The sequence below is a fragment of the Cydia pomonella genome, chromosome 22, assembly GCF_033807575.1.
Source record: "Cydia pomonella isolate Wapato2018A chromosome 22, ilCydPomo1, whole genome shotgun sequence".
Classification (NCBI taxonomy): domain Eukaryota; kingdom Metazoa; phylum Arthropoda; class Insecta; order Lepidoptera; family Tortricidae; genus Cydia; species Cydia pomonella.
This window is the reverse complement of record NC_084724.1, coordinates 9,885,691-9,903,051: the sequence shown is the minus strand read 5'-3', so window position 1 is coordinate 9,903,051 and position 17,361 is coordinate 9,885,691. Positions and strand designations below refer to the sequence as shown.

The 17,361-nt window shown below is 37.0% G+C and overlaps 1 protein-coding gene across 1 annotated transcript in view; it reads left to right on the top strand.

Annotated features, from left to right (window-relative positions):
• Nucleotides 1–17,361, top strand: part of LOC133530059 (facilitated trehalose transporter Tret1-like) — a 115,908-nt gene that overhangs the window by 86,086 nt on the left and 12,461 nt on the right. The window lies entirely within an intron of this gene.

The following is a 17,361-nucleotide window of genomic DNA, read 5'->3' as shown; positions in this document are numbered from 1 at the left end:
ATCTCTCCTCCGTCAGGCCTTCACGGAAATATCTACTTGTTCCCCCTCCATCCTCTACAAAATATTATACTGACTCTTTCACTTTTCGAGCTGTTCGGCTGTGGAACAGCCTGCCCTTAGATATTAGGTGTGCGAAAACTCTTCAAAGCTTTAAAACCCTACTGAAAAATCATTACTTGTCTCTTTCTTAATGTGCCGCTGTGTTATATTATGTATGTATGTATATTTAGATATGTATCTAATATTTATTTATTTTAATATAGGTATGTATTGTTATATTTATATGTTTATTTAAATTGTAAATGTACTGTATGTACTGTCTGCTTGATGTATGTGTAATTTTCCTATTCCTCTAATTCATTCGTGCACTACCTGTTCTAAAACTTACTGTTCTTTATATCCTGCTACCCTAAGGTTGTCTGGAAGAGATCGCTTACAGCGATAAGACCGCCTGTTGCTACCTTTCTTTACATTGTAAATCTGTTTTTTTTTAATTTGTCTTCTTTGTGGTGCAATAAAGAATATTTACTTACTTACTTACTTACTTATATATGCAAATTTTCAGCTTCATCGGAAACCGGGAAGTGGGTCAAATTTAACTTGCAAAATTTGATTACAAACAGACAACGGTCAGGTGAAATTAGATAAAAGCTTGTAAAAATATACCGAAATGAACTAAGTACAGTAAGCTGCATAGAAACTTGTTTGCTGAGGGAGGGGGGGGGGGGGGTCAGTTAGCTCTGCAGCTTACTGTACAAAAGTGAAGTGGGGTGGAAAACTGTAAACACAATGGCCCAAGAGGAATTAGCTTGCTTGCCCTGTCGACTCGCCAAGCAAATGGCACCACTGGTGTAGGCGATCTGTTCCAATCGGTTTGATCCGGCGCTCGGCGCCCTTGGGTTATCGTAAATAAGGCTCCTGTAATTTATGAGGTCCTGGTACGTGTTTAATAACCCCAAATAGAAGGTCATTTGTCAGCGGCTTAGTGATAGGGTTTGTGAGGTAACGCGAGGAACGTAATGGGTATCTTTGCGACCGGAGGTAATTTATATCTGTAAGTAGCTTTATTTTCGAGTATTTGGAAATTCTTCAAAATGGCTCCATAAGGGTTAAGAGCTCTTATGCTCACAGAGTACCTAATTCAATTGTTAAAACCTTTCATGTGTCTTAAACATCATTGTTAACTGGTAGACCTTAAGGCGTTAAGTCATCCATATTAACATTGCAACGTGCATTACAGCATATAAATATTTTTCTTCCAATATGCTGGGAAATGTTCACCTTATTTGTAGCAAAAAAAGTACGGGAAGTTCTCCATTATGGTCAAACTCAAATTTAAAAAAATCAAACCATTATGTGTTCTAGCGGACGGGAAAGTTATTACTGTATTGTTTTTTACTTTTTAATCCACTAAGAAAAACGCATACAGCCAATTAATATAGCCGCCGCCGGCGTCTACACGACCAGGTCAGCATCATTTCAAGCTATAGGATACAGTCGTGTTCGACCGACATGTATGATCGTGCGAATACTGCTTAATAAAATCAAAGACTATAACCAAAACTATATAACTTTTTTTTTTTAAGATTTTATGCGTGCAAATACAGCTTATATTGCACAATAATATTGAATGAGCGACTATTGTATGGTACTGCGTGGCAGAATAGTTGCGCCTTTAACATTTAAAAAATAATTGAAGAGGGAAATTGTTTTTGTCGTTTTTAATGTGAAGGTTTGTTTGGAGTGCTGGTTCATGTTTAAATTATGATTATTTTACCTGATTTCCTCGCATGCTTGGAGAAAATTACTAAATATGCCTCGGCAGGAACAGCAATTCGTGGATTCGTCTTCTTTGTCGGATCGAAACTCATCCACGAATTGCCCTTTCCCGGCCTCTGCAATAATATACTAAAACAACAGCAATGGCAGCATGGTTCCATTTTTATCACCTGTCACTATGCCCGTCACTTTCGCACTTACATACTTGTTAGAATGTGACAGGCATGGTGGCAAACGATAAAAAGCCGACCATCTTAGCCCTACAGTACACATTAAATGCTAAAACAGGGTTAAAACAAGCTTATACGCGCAGATAAAATACAACTCAGAACGCAGTCAAAGCTGAATTTTATCTTATATTTTCTTTTGTCCTCTTTACCCGCTGAAACTTAGCTTTGCGGATACTCTCTGGTTAGTTATGTGCTCCTGGTGGCGTGCCGAGTAAAGACAAGTATGGAATATAGAATTTTCATACCTATTTCTATATTTGAAAGCTTATAGGGGGGCTTCATCTATAACAATAGTTCATGATTATGTATTAAAATTCATCATCTTCACGTCCTACACAAGCCTCCCATATTAAAATAAATTTGGGTTGCTAGTCTGCAGGCTAGCCTTTACTCAGCTTCTAATTGCACCTACGAGTATTATTCAGGAACCTATTTTAATCACTCAGATGTATGCAGGTTTCGTCACGTTAACCTAAAGCCAACAGGTAACATATCAACTATTGTGCACAATTTCACCTTTCAATTTGCGCGTAGAAGCCAGTGTCAATATATATACCTATAAGTAGAGAGATTACCAGTATTTACTGTTAATTTGTCTATGTTGTGTGCTATTAAGTAGCGTGGTGAATTAAGTAAGTGTTGGAAACTCAGTACAGTTTGCACGCAACTAGTAATTCTCAACCCCACAGTGTTTTTGCACTGAATAATTAAGGAACAAGGTTTCAGTACTTTTGGTGCACTCTACATAAAATGTTTTGAAACACAAAACAAAATTTGTATCGTTGCTGTAGTAGAATCAAGACTGAGAACATTAAGTAACAAAGACAATATTAAGTATCTTTCGAGAAGAAACGAAGACTTATTGCTCTTGATAGCTCTCTTGTTAACTTCGTTATACAGCGCCTTTTTTGATTGGGACACAGAGAAGAAACTATTGATAGAAGATGCAAATGTTGACATTCTAATAAAGTTCAATTTAAATCTCTCGCATAAACTAAAAACAACTAACCTTAAACTTATTAAACTTTCATATAAGTTTCCACTTATAATTTCCGCGCAAGCCGAGTTACGACTACATTAAGTTTGGCTTTGCATTGGTTCAAATAATATTGAAAACTTAATGATTTTGCTTGAATAATATTAATTCATTGCCCGAATCTAATGTCTTAATGGCAGCTCGTAATATGGCCACAGTCATCTGGGCATGCCATTGGAAAACTGCCAAAAATACTTTTTCGACATGATTATTATTATATTATATATAAAAAAAATTAAGTGGACATAAATCGAGCTAGGTGGTTAATAACCTCTAGTTATGGCTTACGGCGTCGTCTATAGATCGTGTTATTTACAAGGACGCATGCCTTTATTTTGTATTAAAGGTTAGATTTACGAATCTGCGCGTCATCGTGGATGACACGAACTATATGAATTCAATAGATGCTGATTCGATTAAGCGCCGGCGGACTTGGTCACTTTGTCGGTAGTATATGATATCTATTTCAGTTTACATACATTTGCCCCCCCCCCTCCCCCTCTGGCCCCCTCCTTGGCAACACCCATGCCTTAAAGTAAAAACTCAGAGACGCCACAGGAGATCGAAGAGCTGGTAGTGTCCTCGCTCAACGCATCTAATGATCCAGCTAGGAAATGCTGCCAGTGTCTTTGGTACTATGCCGCAGGGGCAATTTTTAGATTTATTTTAGTTTTATTTTGGATGAAATTTACTCATATTTTAGTTTCAGTTTACTTATAGTTTTTATTATTAATTCTTACCATTATATTATGTACTTAGATATTTTTCCTTCAAAATTAGAAAGTGCTCAACCTAGATTTTCAAGTGAACTTATATTAAGTCAGAACAGCCCAAATGTATTCCATGTAAATGAGCGAAGCTAGGAAAACGCAGCGCATCCTGTATTTTCAACTACCCTCCCGATAATTCCTCTCAAATATAAGTTCTCTCCTAGTATTACTTGAACTCTTCGTTCATAAGTTAATATTTTCGGAAATAAGCGTGCCGAAAGAAAAAAGTGTCCCCCCCCCCCCCCTCTAACTTTTGAACCATGGGTCCAAAAAATATGATTTTTTTTTTAAACAAAAGCTATAAATGCTTTCAATGAAAACTATAGCAAACATGATCGGTCCAGATGATTTTGAGTTATTGAAAAAACTATTCTCTTCTTAGTAAAAAGACGTGCAAAGCGCTGCGAAGGTATTCCCTTATGCTTGTAATGTACATGATACTTACTAATAGCCCCGTTTAGCCTATTGTAACAGAATGGTAACTGTGGAACGCTATATTATTATGCTAGATGTTAGGTGCTCAACTGTCCCAATTTAATTTGTTAATGTGCCATTATTGTTTTATAATTGTTAATACTTATTATTATTATTGCTGTTACTCTAAGTTTCGTGACGCATTAGTTCAACTGTAATGTCATGTAAACATTTTTATCAATAAAATAAATAAAAAATATTAAGCATGGCCTGACATGCACTTGGCCGATTTTGTGTCATTTATAGTCTGCCTCTTTTACGCTCATGGCATGGTTCACGTGATGACTTCCCTTTTGCACACTTCAACTATCTTTAAGCCTCTGCAACTCTGCATCTTTCTAGTTATTTGGTCCGCCCGACAGATCTGACGGATCTATATCATCAGCTGATGATTTTTGATAATGATTTCACTAACGCGGAAGGATAGATAGAAATATTCATTCGTTCATTCTTCTTCTATTTCGAGTATTACGTTCACGGACAGCGCCATTCTCGAAATTGCCTGCACAGGTACATCCCATACAAGATGTTTTCTCGACTATCTATTCCCGTTTAGCCCGGACGGACTGCCGGAGTGCATTATCTATAAAAGTTGCCACATATTAACAGCTCAGTTTGTATACATCTTCATACATTGAAGAGGCTCGTGAAACGGCATTTCTTCTATAGCCGTAACGTCCTCAGTCGTGTCGTGCCACAGCATGCGTCATGGCCGTATACTGGTGATGCATTAACGTCCGTAACGCTGAAGATTTTTTTGCGACACTAGAAAGCCTTTTGATGTGCCTAAAACGGCACAAGATGTCGGCTTTGCAAAAGTAAAAATAATCGACTACAGACGTGGTGCCATATCATGAGGCTCTCCATTTAATTCTCTCGACGGACTGTCCGTGTTAACGAAACTATTAAGGCTTCTGTTTTTGCAATTTTACTTACGTAATTCTAAAATTGTCACCTATAAATTGAGGCCGTTTCGAAATTAAATTTGGCATCAGAACGTTATCTAAATGATGCCAGTGTACGTTCGAATTGGCCTGTTATCGTAGTTCACACTTAGACTGGTTTTGTCTGAATTTAGCCGTATTTTCAGCGTTGCCGGATTTCCCTCATTGAATATGACCTCAGGGTTTGTGCAGCCAAAAACTACAGCTCATTTAGCTACTGTTAAGTTTAAAAGGTAAAACAGTGTTTTTTAATATAAAGCAGAAATGTTGTTTTTTTTTTAATTAAATGTAGGCTATTCCATGGTGGTATTTTCTGCCAGACTTAAGCTGCGCTCAATCATTTAATGCTTTCAAAAGACTAGTTAAACTTCACTATTAATCTGCTCCGTAATACTTTTATCTGCTTTCGTCCTTTTACTTATTACTGGCATTTTTTATATTTTAATAAATGTATTTTATTTTATTTTTAATTTTATGATATATAGTTTTATTTTGTATATATTGTGCTAGACTTCTTTAATTGCATCTGGAACACCTACTGACTTGACATAAATTTGTTAAATTCCACTACCGAAAGGTTGTCTAGAAGAGATCGCTTTTAGATGTTGTTTACCTCTTCTTAACACATTGAGTACCGGGAACTCGCTCGGCGGGTTCTCTATTCGTAGTCGCTTTCCTCTACAAAGCGGGAAAACGCTGGGCTAAAACGTTGGTAGCGAATGTGTTAATGTGCTGCATTATCTGTATTGTTTCTGTATTGAGGTGTGCAACAATAGTATTTTATACAATCGTGATATAATAGGGAGCTTTTCAGTCGAGTACCAAGCAATGAAGCTTGCTGAGTTGCCTAAGTAAGGTACGAGATTGAAAAGCTTGATTATATCACTAATTGTATTGTACCGATTATTATTTGGAACGAAGCGTACTAGGTAATGGCATATCGGGCCATAGTCGTTTTTTTTATTAGAAGTTATTACTGGATATCTCAAAAACACAGTTGTAGTACAACTAACGATTTAATTTTTCTTAAGTGAAAACTTCTTTAGGCTTGTCGGTCATTTTTCGTTTCTTCTGTATACCGGGTGTTTCCTGTAACAGGAGCAATAAATTAAACTGTAGGCTGTACTCCTCAAACTGACCAACATTCGTTCAGCGACTTTTAAAAATAACTTATGTTTTGATTTTCATTACACTTTGAACTTTATTCTAAGGCGCAATGTATTGCGAATTTTGTTATGTTTAAAGCGTGACAAGCAACGTCAAACACACTGATGTCAGCGTACATTGAAAATAATATTTAATTTGTATGAAAAAGATAAAATTTAAAGATTTCGTAATTTTTAAAAGTTGTTAATCAAAAGTTATATCGTTTGAGGAGTACAATATATGATTTAATTATTTGCGCGTGTTACAGGAAACACCCAGTATAAGTATATACATATATTGTAGTAGTATATATACACATGCATGTCGGCATATTTTAGATAGGATTCGAGTTTTTTAATTAACTTTATTACAACCGACACTAAATCTCAATACACTATACACTATCAAACACACACTATAAAATTAAATTTTTTTTTATCAGATTCTGGGATTCAAGTTATCACTTCTGTCGGCACTCCCGGAGTGTCACTGTTTTTATAATTATATTTTTTTTACAATTAGGCATGAGACTTACACTTGTTTGGCTTGTTTGTTTATTATTATTATTATGAGAACGTTTTATTGGGATTAGGTTTTGCTTAGTGTTTATTCATTTAATAGTAGTAAAAAATGCCAGTAATAAGTAAAAGGACGAAAGCAGATAAAAGTATTACGGAGCAGATTAATAGTGAAGTTTAACTAGTCTTTTGAAAGCATTAAATGATTGAGCGCAGCTTAAGTCTGGCAGAAAATACCACCATGGAATAGCCTACATTTAATTAAAAAAAAAACAACATTTCTGCTTTATATTAAAAAACACTGTTTTACCTTTTAAACTTAACAGTAGCTAAATGAGCTGTAGTTTTTGGCTGGAATTACGAGAGCGAAGAATTGTTCCAGAAGTACAAAGTCTCTGGTGACCATTGCACGGGGGCACAGCTATTAAAGTCCCTAGATAATGCCCGACATGACAAATGGAAGGCAACAGTTGAAGACATGGATTTTAAGCGGTCCAGCCGGAAGGCGTGGAAGGTTCTAGACAGCCTCACCGGAAAACAACACCAACGAAAGCAAAACAACGGTGTGAAACCAAGTGCTATCGCTAACCGTATGGTGGAGATGACACGAGCTAAACGCGACAAACTATTTACTAGGAAAGTCAAAATAGACCTGAAGACTCTCAAAGAGACTTCTCCAAGGAACCAACATCTTGCCAGACCCTTTGAGATCGACGAAATAATAAAAGCTGTAAAGTCCCTAAAAACTAACAAAGCTGCAGGCCCTGATAACATCTATAACGATTTCTTTCGGCACATGGGTCCTGTTGCAGTGAACTGGTTAACGACGCTATTCTCTTTCATTCTCAAACACAACCGACTTCCTAAGGAGTTTAAACTGGCGAAAGTGGTTGCAGTCCTTAAGCCGGGAAAGCCAGAAAATCAACCGGATAGTTATCGGCCAATAGCTCTTCTCAGTTGTACACTTAAGCTCCTTGAACGTGTTCTCTTGACAAGGATTGAACCGTTCATAGAAGCTATCACCCCTCCTGAACAAGCTGGATTTCGACCTGGAAGAAGTTGCACGGACCAAGTCCTAGCCCTCACGACCCATATCGAAACTGGATACCAAAAAGCGCTTAAGTCTACAGCAGTTTTCATTGACTTGACTGCTGCTTACGACACGGTGTGGAAACATGGTCTCATGAGCAAAGTTTTCAGCGCGATTCCGAGTAGAGAGGTGGCGGATCTTATAAATAGCATGTTGAGTGAGCGGGAATTTGAAGTTTTCCTGGGAAGCTCAAAAAGTAAAAAACGGAAGCTGAATAACGGCCTACCTCAAGGATCAGTATTGGCGCCGAAACTCTTTAATCTCTACGTCCACGACCTACCACCAACGGAGGCAACAAAGTTCATATATGCCGACGATATAGCCCTGGTCGTACAAACCAAATCTTTCTCAGCTGGAGAAAATGCTCTAACTACGGACCTTACAAAGCTGGGAGAATATTTTAAGTTCTGGCGCCTAATACCCAGCGTAAGCAAGACAGAGGTAGCATGTTTTCATCTTAGCAACCAAATGGCGAACTACCAACCAACTGTTTACTTCAACGGAGAAAAGCTCAGGTACAACAATTGCCCTAAATACCTAGGAGTCACCCTTGACAGATCCCTCACGTATAGGGAGCACCTCACCAAGCTATCACTTAAGCTTGCTTCGCGGAACAACATGATACACAGACTGTGTGGCACATCTTGGGGAGCATCCGCTGAATGCCTGCGCACGACTGGCATCGCCTTAGTCTACTCAGCTGCAGAGTACTGTGCTCCCGTGTGGTTGGAAAGCGCACACGTAGCTAAGGTGGATACTAAACTCAATGACACTATGCGATGTATCACTGGAACCATCAAGTCTACCCCCACATACTGGCTGCCAACTCTGTGCCACATAGCCCCCCCACATCTGCGTAGGAAGCATGCATTGAGGAGGGAAACAGAGAAGATCATCTCAACTGGCTCCTTACCCATTCATAGGGATTTCTGTAACCCACCTCACCAGCGTCTGAAGTCCAGAAAACCCGCATATACCCAGAACCTTTCAAGTTTTAACATTTCAGAGGCTTGGGAAAATGAATGGGCCGCCGCCAATGCAAACTCAAGAATTGCAGACCCTACACGTCGACTCCCAGGGTTTGACCTCCCGAGAAAACAATGGTGTCGGCTCAATAGACTAAGAACGGGACATGGCCGATGCAACTACTTTTTGCACAGGTGGGGGTGGAGGGACTCAGCTCTGTGTGATTGCGGCGAGGAGGACCAGACCATGGAACACATTATCCAGCGCTGCCCCCTGCATTCCTACCAGGGGCCACCAGAGGATCTGCTGCATCTCACACCCGACGCAGCTGCTTGGATCGGCATCCTGAACGTTGACGTTTAAGTTACTAACAAATAATTTTAATGTAAATAATTGCCTATTTTTATATTTATGCCATACGATTAAATAATTTAATAGTAGTAGAACTAATTATCTGTGTACGGTGAAGGAATTTAATTTCAGTACCATTTCGTATCTTGCCTCAGTGACAATAGTATGAGGTCCCTAGAAATCAGAAATCAGAAATCAGAAATCAGAAATATTTATTGTGCAAACTGTGTAGGTACAAGAATATGACTTAGGTACATTTTTTGATGAGTATCAACAGTTTTACCCTTCTCGGGTATACAATTATTTTTAACTTAAACTAGGTTTTAACATTTTATCTTAAACTATATTTTAATATACATTTGGGTTTACATAGTTATAAAATTCTTTTAAATTATAGAAGACTTTGCCTAGCGACTTTCATGTTGTTTGTCACTGTGACAAGGTACAAAATGGTACAGGAATTGAATTATTTGTACTAGTTTTTCTGTTTTTATGGTGATGATCGGCATAACCTCCTCAAACTAGATCCATACCAAATTTAATCTAAATCAGTTTAGCGTTAATAGGAGATTTATAATATTAGTAGGAGATCTCTAACTTAAAACAAATTTTCATTTCTCATGCTCTGAAAGTGGGTTATTGTTGTTCTAAAAAGTGTGCAGAAAGTGATACGTTTCTGCACTAGAATTTCCGAGTAGGTTTATTACAACAATTATAAATTGGTTTTAAATGGGTTTATTCATTATACAATGTCTATTGTGATATTTAACTTCGCATTCCATAAATAGCCTTATCTAAATTAATAGCTAAGATACCCCTCAAGGAATACTATAAAAGTTAATACTTAGTCATGTTTTTTTAAATATCTATTAAAAAAACACATATGTATGTATTTTACTGTCCTCGTATTCGAAATGAAAAGTAGAGTGGTTTAAGGCACCATTTCAGTCTCGGACTATTGGCGCTCTCACTGCGTTTGAACGCCAAACTACCTCGACAGAAATGAGTGCCTTTCATCCCTTGGTTAACAATTTAGTATCGCAAGATTATTAGATTCCCTTAACAATATTTCTTAAATTCCATATCCACCGCTTTTTTTAGACTGAATCCGAAGAAAAGTACTTATGCATTTTTTTATCTTATTACAATGAAACATGATTCAAAATTGACTGTTTAACGTAAGCTAGGGTTGTGCCTCGCATCAATTGAATAAATGATTGGAAAAGTTATCTTCGAAACAATGTCGCTTCGCGCCGCCTCTAGAGATAACCGAAAAACATCTGAAGATATGCATTCCTTCAATAAATATCAACTTTATGTCTTTGAAGGCAAAGTTTACTTTCCAATAACAAGGTTCGGAAAATTGTAAGTAAAATTGGTGTGGGGTTATGGACAAGTTTGGTGTCTCCTGGGTTTTAAATGTCGCCTTTGCTTACGTCATACGAATAACGAATAGTATTGAAAAAGATATGTGGTAGGCAGATCGTAAATTTGGCTATTTCATGATTTGTCCAGGAAATCTATGGATTGGCGGCTGCACTTACACAGAATAAATCATCAATACGCATGACTATAAGAAACTCAGAAAAGTGTCTACTGATTTATTTGCATTAATCTTCATACGCCCAAAGAATGTTCTATTGAAATCCATCCATTCATTTTTCAAAAGTTTTGTAAGAGTAACCGTAAACCAAATAAAAACCATAATACAATGAAAATGTTAACCATACAAAATAATTCGGCCTGCAGTGTAAATCAACACACAACTTACGAGTTAACTACGAACTTTTTATAGTAGTATAGTATTATTTGACATAAATGTTAGATTTATATGGACCCCGTTTGGGTAAAAGCCTCCTTTAACTTATGCCATTTTTCACGGTCTTTGGCTGACTCCGTCCAGCTTGCACCTGCGACCTTATAAATGTCTTCTGCCCAACGCCTTCGTGGCTTGCCTGATTTTCTTTTTCCTTGTGCTATAGGCCCTGACCATCTTGTTGTTTTAAGTGTAATCAAAAATTAATTACAGAGTTATAATTAAGTATAACTTAAAGAATTTTTTTAATTCTTGATTACACGGATAAATTCTGTCTGGTTTGATTAATTGCCCGTATTGGATTTACACACTGTATTGTTTGCACATAACGCTAAATAAAAAATGGAGGCGAAAGATGAAGATGACATCGGATTGATGCGAATCTTATTACACGGGTCTAGGAACTACGAAGTCAATGATAAATGTAGTGCAAGTGACATCCCTTTGATTCCAACTTGAGTGGCTATCACCGCAAGTCTCTCTCAGTCAGTAGCTTGTCAGGGCAACTGCGGATGGACTACGATTCTTGTCGCCAATAGGCGTATCGCTTCTGTAAATAGTATAGGAGAAACAAATAAATATTTGAGGTAGGCAGGATCACTACCGACTAGGAGGCCGTTATTAACTACGAAGTAAATGGTAAATGTAGTGCAAGTGACTTTCCGTTGATTTCAACTTGAGTGGCTGTCACCGCAAGTCTCCTTTGGTCAGTAGCTTGTCAGGGCAACTGCGGATAGACTACGATTATTGTCGCCAATAGGCGTATCGCTTCTGTAAATAATATAGAAGAAACATAATAAATATTTGGGGTAGGCAGGGTCACAACCGACTAGGAGGACGTTATTAACTACGAAGTAAATGGTAAATGTCAAATTTAGTGCAAGTGACATCCCTATGATTGCAAGTTGAGTGGCTGTCACCGCAAGTCGCTATGTAACTAGTCAGAGACAGCTGCGGATGGACTGCGATTTCTGATGCCTATGGGAGTATCGCCTCTGTTAATAGCACAGATGTATTGTATATACAAAAAAAGATCGATCAAATTTGGAATGATATCAAGTATCATAAAATAGTTATTTTTTTTACAAGGGGGCAAAGTTGTTGTTTAACCGCACGTACGTATACCGCAAGCGAAACATTCCAAAATTGAACCACGAGCGTAGCGAGTGTTTCTAAAAGTGGAATTTTGAGCGTTGCGAAGCACAAAAGTTAAAGAAATTTTGCGCCCGAGTGAAACAGAATTTTTCATCACACCAACCCGGGAAAATATTAACTGTAAGATATTAAACAAAAACAAAACAGTGTAACTTGAAACACATAGCGACGTTAAGTCGATTAGCGAACCGAATAGTTTTCAGTAGGGTTAAGCTAAAAAGCCGTAAGTACTTACGAGTATTATCCTAGCGTCGGACTTTGCGGTTTGAGGTTTCCAATGGGGCTTCGTTCTGGACGAGTTTTCAGTTTCATTCGTCGAAGTTGTGACCTCGAAGCATCGTAGTTTATTTCTAAACTGTTCCTACAAAAAAAAAAACAGTTTAATTACTAATACGACCGGTTTGGCCTAGTGGGTAGTGACCCTGCCTACGAAGCTGATGGTCCCGGGTTCAAATCCTGGTAAGGGCATTTATTCGTGTGATGAGCATGGATATTTGTTCCTGAGTCATGGGTGTTTTCTATGTATTTAAATATTTATAAATATTTATATATTATATATATCGTTGTCTAAGTACCCTCAACATAAGCCTTATTGAGCTTACTGTGGGACTTAGTCAATTTGTGTAATAATGTCCTATAATATTTATATATATTCATTTATTTAACACGTTGAACGCCATGGGGGGCACCGGCGACCTCACGATGTCAACTGCAACACGCCATGGGGGGCACCGGTGACCTCGTGTTAAACCTGTTTTTAAGACGCTATCCTGCGCCGCGTGTAGCAGTTATAAGCAATGCGTTGTATGCAAGGGACCGGCATGGCGCTCGTTAGTAAAACGGTGGCTTGGGACGTGGGTGCAGTTAGTGACATAGTAGATTTGTTGAAAAAATGAAAAAAACAAGGCATTTTTTTCAAATCACAGCTTTAATTCTATAATTTATATAATTAAGTATTTGCAATAATTATATAATTAATAGAAATTAATTTCAATTATCTGGAGATAGGTACACGACAATTATCAAAAAATAAGAAAAAATAAATTTCCCAATGCAGACACACACCTGATACATGCATTCCACAAAAAAAACATCATAAAAACCCAAAATTAACAAAAATAAACAAAAACAGCGTATCTTCTTGAACCAGTAGCAGGAATTGCCAAACCAAGCTATTGTCACACAATGCCAAAGCAGTTAAATTTTATATTATAAGCATATTTTAGCGGGTGCGAATGTGACAGTATAATGACCGGCACAGTGACCGGCGTGGCCGGCGGGGGGACCGGCGTGGCGTCATGGTAACGGTTTTTGAAATATGAACTTCACAGCGCCACGGGGGTCATCGGTGACCGCGAGTTTTTTTTTTAATAACTTTTTAACTAAACCTCCAATAACAAAATAAAATATATATCTATATATATATCAAAGTAATAATTGAATTTACATCAAGTTTTTTTTTAAGAAAAAATGAATATTTTGGTCTGGCGTTTAACGTGTTAAAAATAAAGATAAAGGTATTATTCAAGTAGGCATATTACAATGCGCTTATGAACATCAAATAAAACTACACCGGCTCTACCCCTACACCTCTGACCCGAGAAGATTTAAATCCCCCCTCAATTGGAGGAGGGTACAATATGGTCCGGCAAGAAACTCGGCGGACTTTTAGTAAAGCAAAAAATTTTTTAGTACCCATTCATCATATTTCAAAGACCGTGGCCGTACTCGATAGATGATTGGAAGAAATCGGCTCGGTAGCTCTAAGGCCTATAAGCACAAAAATTGACGTAAATACTGGGATTCACAAAATTTATTATACCGTCTGACCTACCAAGTCTACCAACCCGGAGAGAAAAATACCTTGGTATAAGCCTGGTTTCCTCACGATGTTTAAACGTAAATACCGAAACAAAAAACTCAATAATACTAGCCAGGGTTCAAACCCACGAGTTTCGTATTGTAAATCGTACACTTTATACCAACTCTGACTGAAATTCATTAGGTATAAGTTTCAAAATCTATAACTACCTTCGTTTCTTATTTATTTTAACAATTGTTGGATGAACTGTCACCTGCGGTGTATTTTCGGACTGATCCGACCTTCAAACTTTCAAGAAAAGAGCGTACTCACATCTTAAAGGCTGGCAACGAACTACAACCCCTCTAGTGTACCGGTTGTCCATGGGCGGCTGTAATCGCTTACCATCAGGTGATCCGTCTGCTCGTTTGCCTCCTATAATATAAAAGAAATTCGCAATGAATGCAAGTCAACGTCTTCTTCTTCGTCCCGGCATTTTGCCACGGCTTATGGGAGCCTGGGGTCCGCTTGACAACTAATCCCAAGATTTGGCGTAGGCACTAGTTTTTACGAAAGCGACTGCCATCTGACCTTCCAATGGGATTAGTGCGGTTTCCTCACGATGTTTTCCTTCACCGAAAAGCGATTGGTAAATATCAAATGATATTTCATACATGAGTTCTGAAAAACTCATTGGTACCGTCACGTATGAAAATATTTATACAAACAAAGTCTCAAAAATATGTATACACGACCTAATTGCCCATATATTGAGATGTATACATATTTTTGGCACTTTATCATCCGTATATATATTTTCAGAGCCGGGGTTTGAACCCGCGACCTCCGGATTAGATAAGATAAGATAAGATAAGATAATTCTTTATTGTACAACCGTGTTACAGAGGTGTTATTTAATTACATGTGTATGTTTCAACGGTAACCCAATTCGGGTATACAATATACACTTAAAACTAACTTAAAAATAAGAAACACATTTCCGTTAAAAACATCATATCAATCTATACAGAGTATACACTGAAAGAAATGTTTGCATAACTGTAACAAAATTTTGGTTACTGTTTACACAAAAATTGGGACTTGCGAACTATGTGTTATATGTTACAAAACCGTGTTTGGCTATCAGTGTTCAGGTTCTGGGTATACACTACAAAATAAGTTTGTAAATTTATGCAAAGTTTATTTTCTTATAACCGTAGTTTAGTTATTTAGTAAAGTTACAAAACCAGTTCGGCTATCTATTTTTTTCAGTGTACGGTATCATGACGAATATAATTCAAAGAAATCCTTTAGAGAGTAGAATTCATTCTTAATAAGCCATTTTTTTAAACTACGTATAAATTCCATGTCATCTAACATTTTTAATTCATCTGGAAGCTGATTAAAGACTCGAATCGCAGTAATATATGTGCTTTTATCGTAAGTTTTATTTCTGACTAGAGGCAGTTTTAAATTGTACTTATATTGAGAGCGAAGGTTATCGCGGAGGGAAGCTAATGTTGTAAAGTAATTCTTGTTACTCTTAAGAAATTTACAGAGTTCGTATATACAGGGTGATTCATGAGACGTGAGCTGGACTAAGCCTACACAATCAGTAAATGTTAATGAATCGTTCACCATCATATTTAAGTAAAACAATCACGCTTTTTATCTGTTATTTAACTTTTTGTTAAGGACAAATTTGATTATCTACAATCATGAACACCCTACAACACTTAATTAACAAAGATAATACCTCTTTAACCGTTGTGACAGCACTTTGATTATGAAGAAAATAAAATGTCACACTTGAGTGAGATACGATTTTATAAAAGTAACCACACTCCGATGACATTCAATTTGTCACTTATTATGGATAAAACAAAGAGGGTGACCATAAATATCGTAAATAAAATAAAACTCTTTTTTTTTAACAGTAAAAATTAAATTAACGTTAATCTCACAAATACTGGTACGAAACAGTTGCTGATAATTTACTGAATATGCAGGCTTGATCCTGCTCACGTCTCCTGAATCATCCTGTATATATGCCAGTTAAAGTTAGAAAACCTTTGTTCTTGAAAACATTTCTCAGTGATTGTCCGTGGTTAATACGATAGATAATTCTTAAGCACCTCTTTTGCAAAATGAATGTGGACTGCACGTCTACGGAATTGCCCCAGTATATGACACCATAAGTCAATAGAGAATATATGTTTGCGTAGTACGCACTAATGACAACATCTTCAGAACACGTTTCTGATAATATAGATAATGCGTAACATTGACTGGAAATTTTGTTATTAATCTTCTCTATATGATGTTTCCAGGTCAATTGAGCATCTATTGTTAAGCCTAGGAAACTTATGTTGTCTACTTCTTCTAGTAAAATGCCCGACTCCATCACATTCAAATTTATCGAAGTTTGTTTATAGTTCCTGAACTGCATAAGTTTAGTTTTTGTTAAATTTACGTTTAGGTTTATTGATTTTAACCAACTGACGACAGTCTTTACAGTTTTATTGATATTTGTGCAAAAAGCATCGTCTATTGTTTCACCAGAAAATAAAATTGTTGCATCGTCGGCAAACATTACACATAATTCCTCGATAATATTTGGTAACTCATTGACATAGATAAGGAATAAAAGAGGCCCTAAAATACTGCCTTGAGGAACGCCCAAATTTACAGCTTTGTATTCTGATTGTACTTTTTCAACACTTTTTGTATCTTTATTGTAACTATCGATAACAGTCGCTTGTTTCCTGTCGGTAAAGTAGCTTTCAAATAATTTTAAGGCATTTCCACGGATACCTAAGTGTTCTAGCTGTGATAGTAGGATGGATGGTACCACGCAGTCGAACGCCCTGCTCATATCGAGGAAGAGGCTGACACAAGGTTTTTTGTCATTAACTGCATCCCAAATATACTTGAATGTTTTAAATATTGCCAGTGAAGTGGATTTACCTTGCTGAAATCCAAATTGGTTGCTGTTTATTAGGTTGTTCGCGGTGACAAAATGTACAACTCGGCTATAGATAACTTTTTCAACAATTTTTGAAAAGGAAGGTAATAACGCAATGGGTCTGTAATTACTAATTATATTTTTATTTCCTGTTTTATGCAATGGTAAAATTAAAGATTTTTTCAAATCATCCGGGAAGATTCCCGATTCGAGAATTAAGTTTATTATATGAACAAGAGGTTCCGCGATATATTCAAAACAAGCTTTTATGACTGGTAGCGGTATGTTATCGTGGCCTGAGCTTAATTTGTTTTTTAATG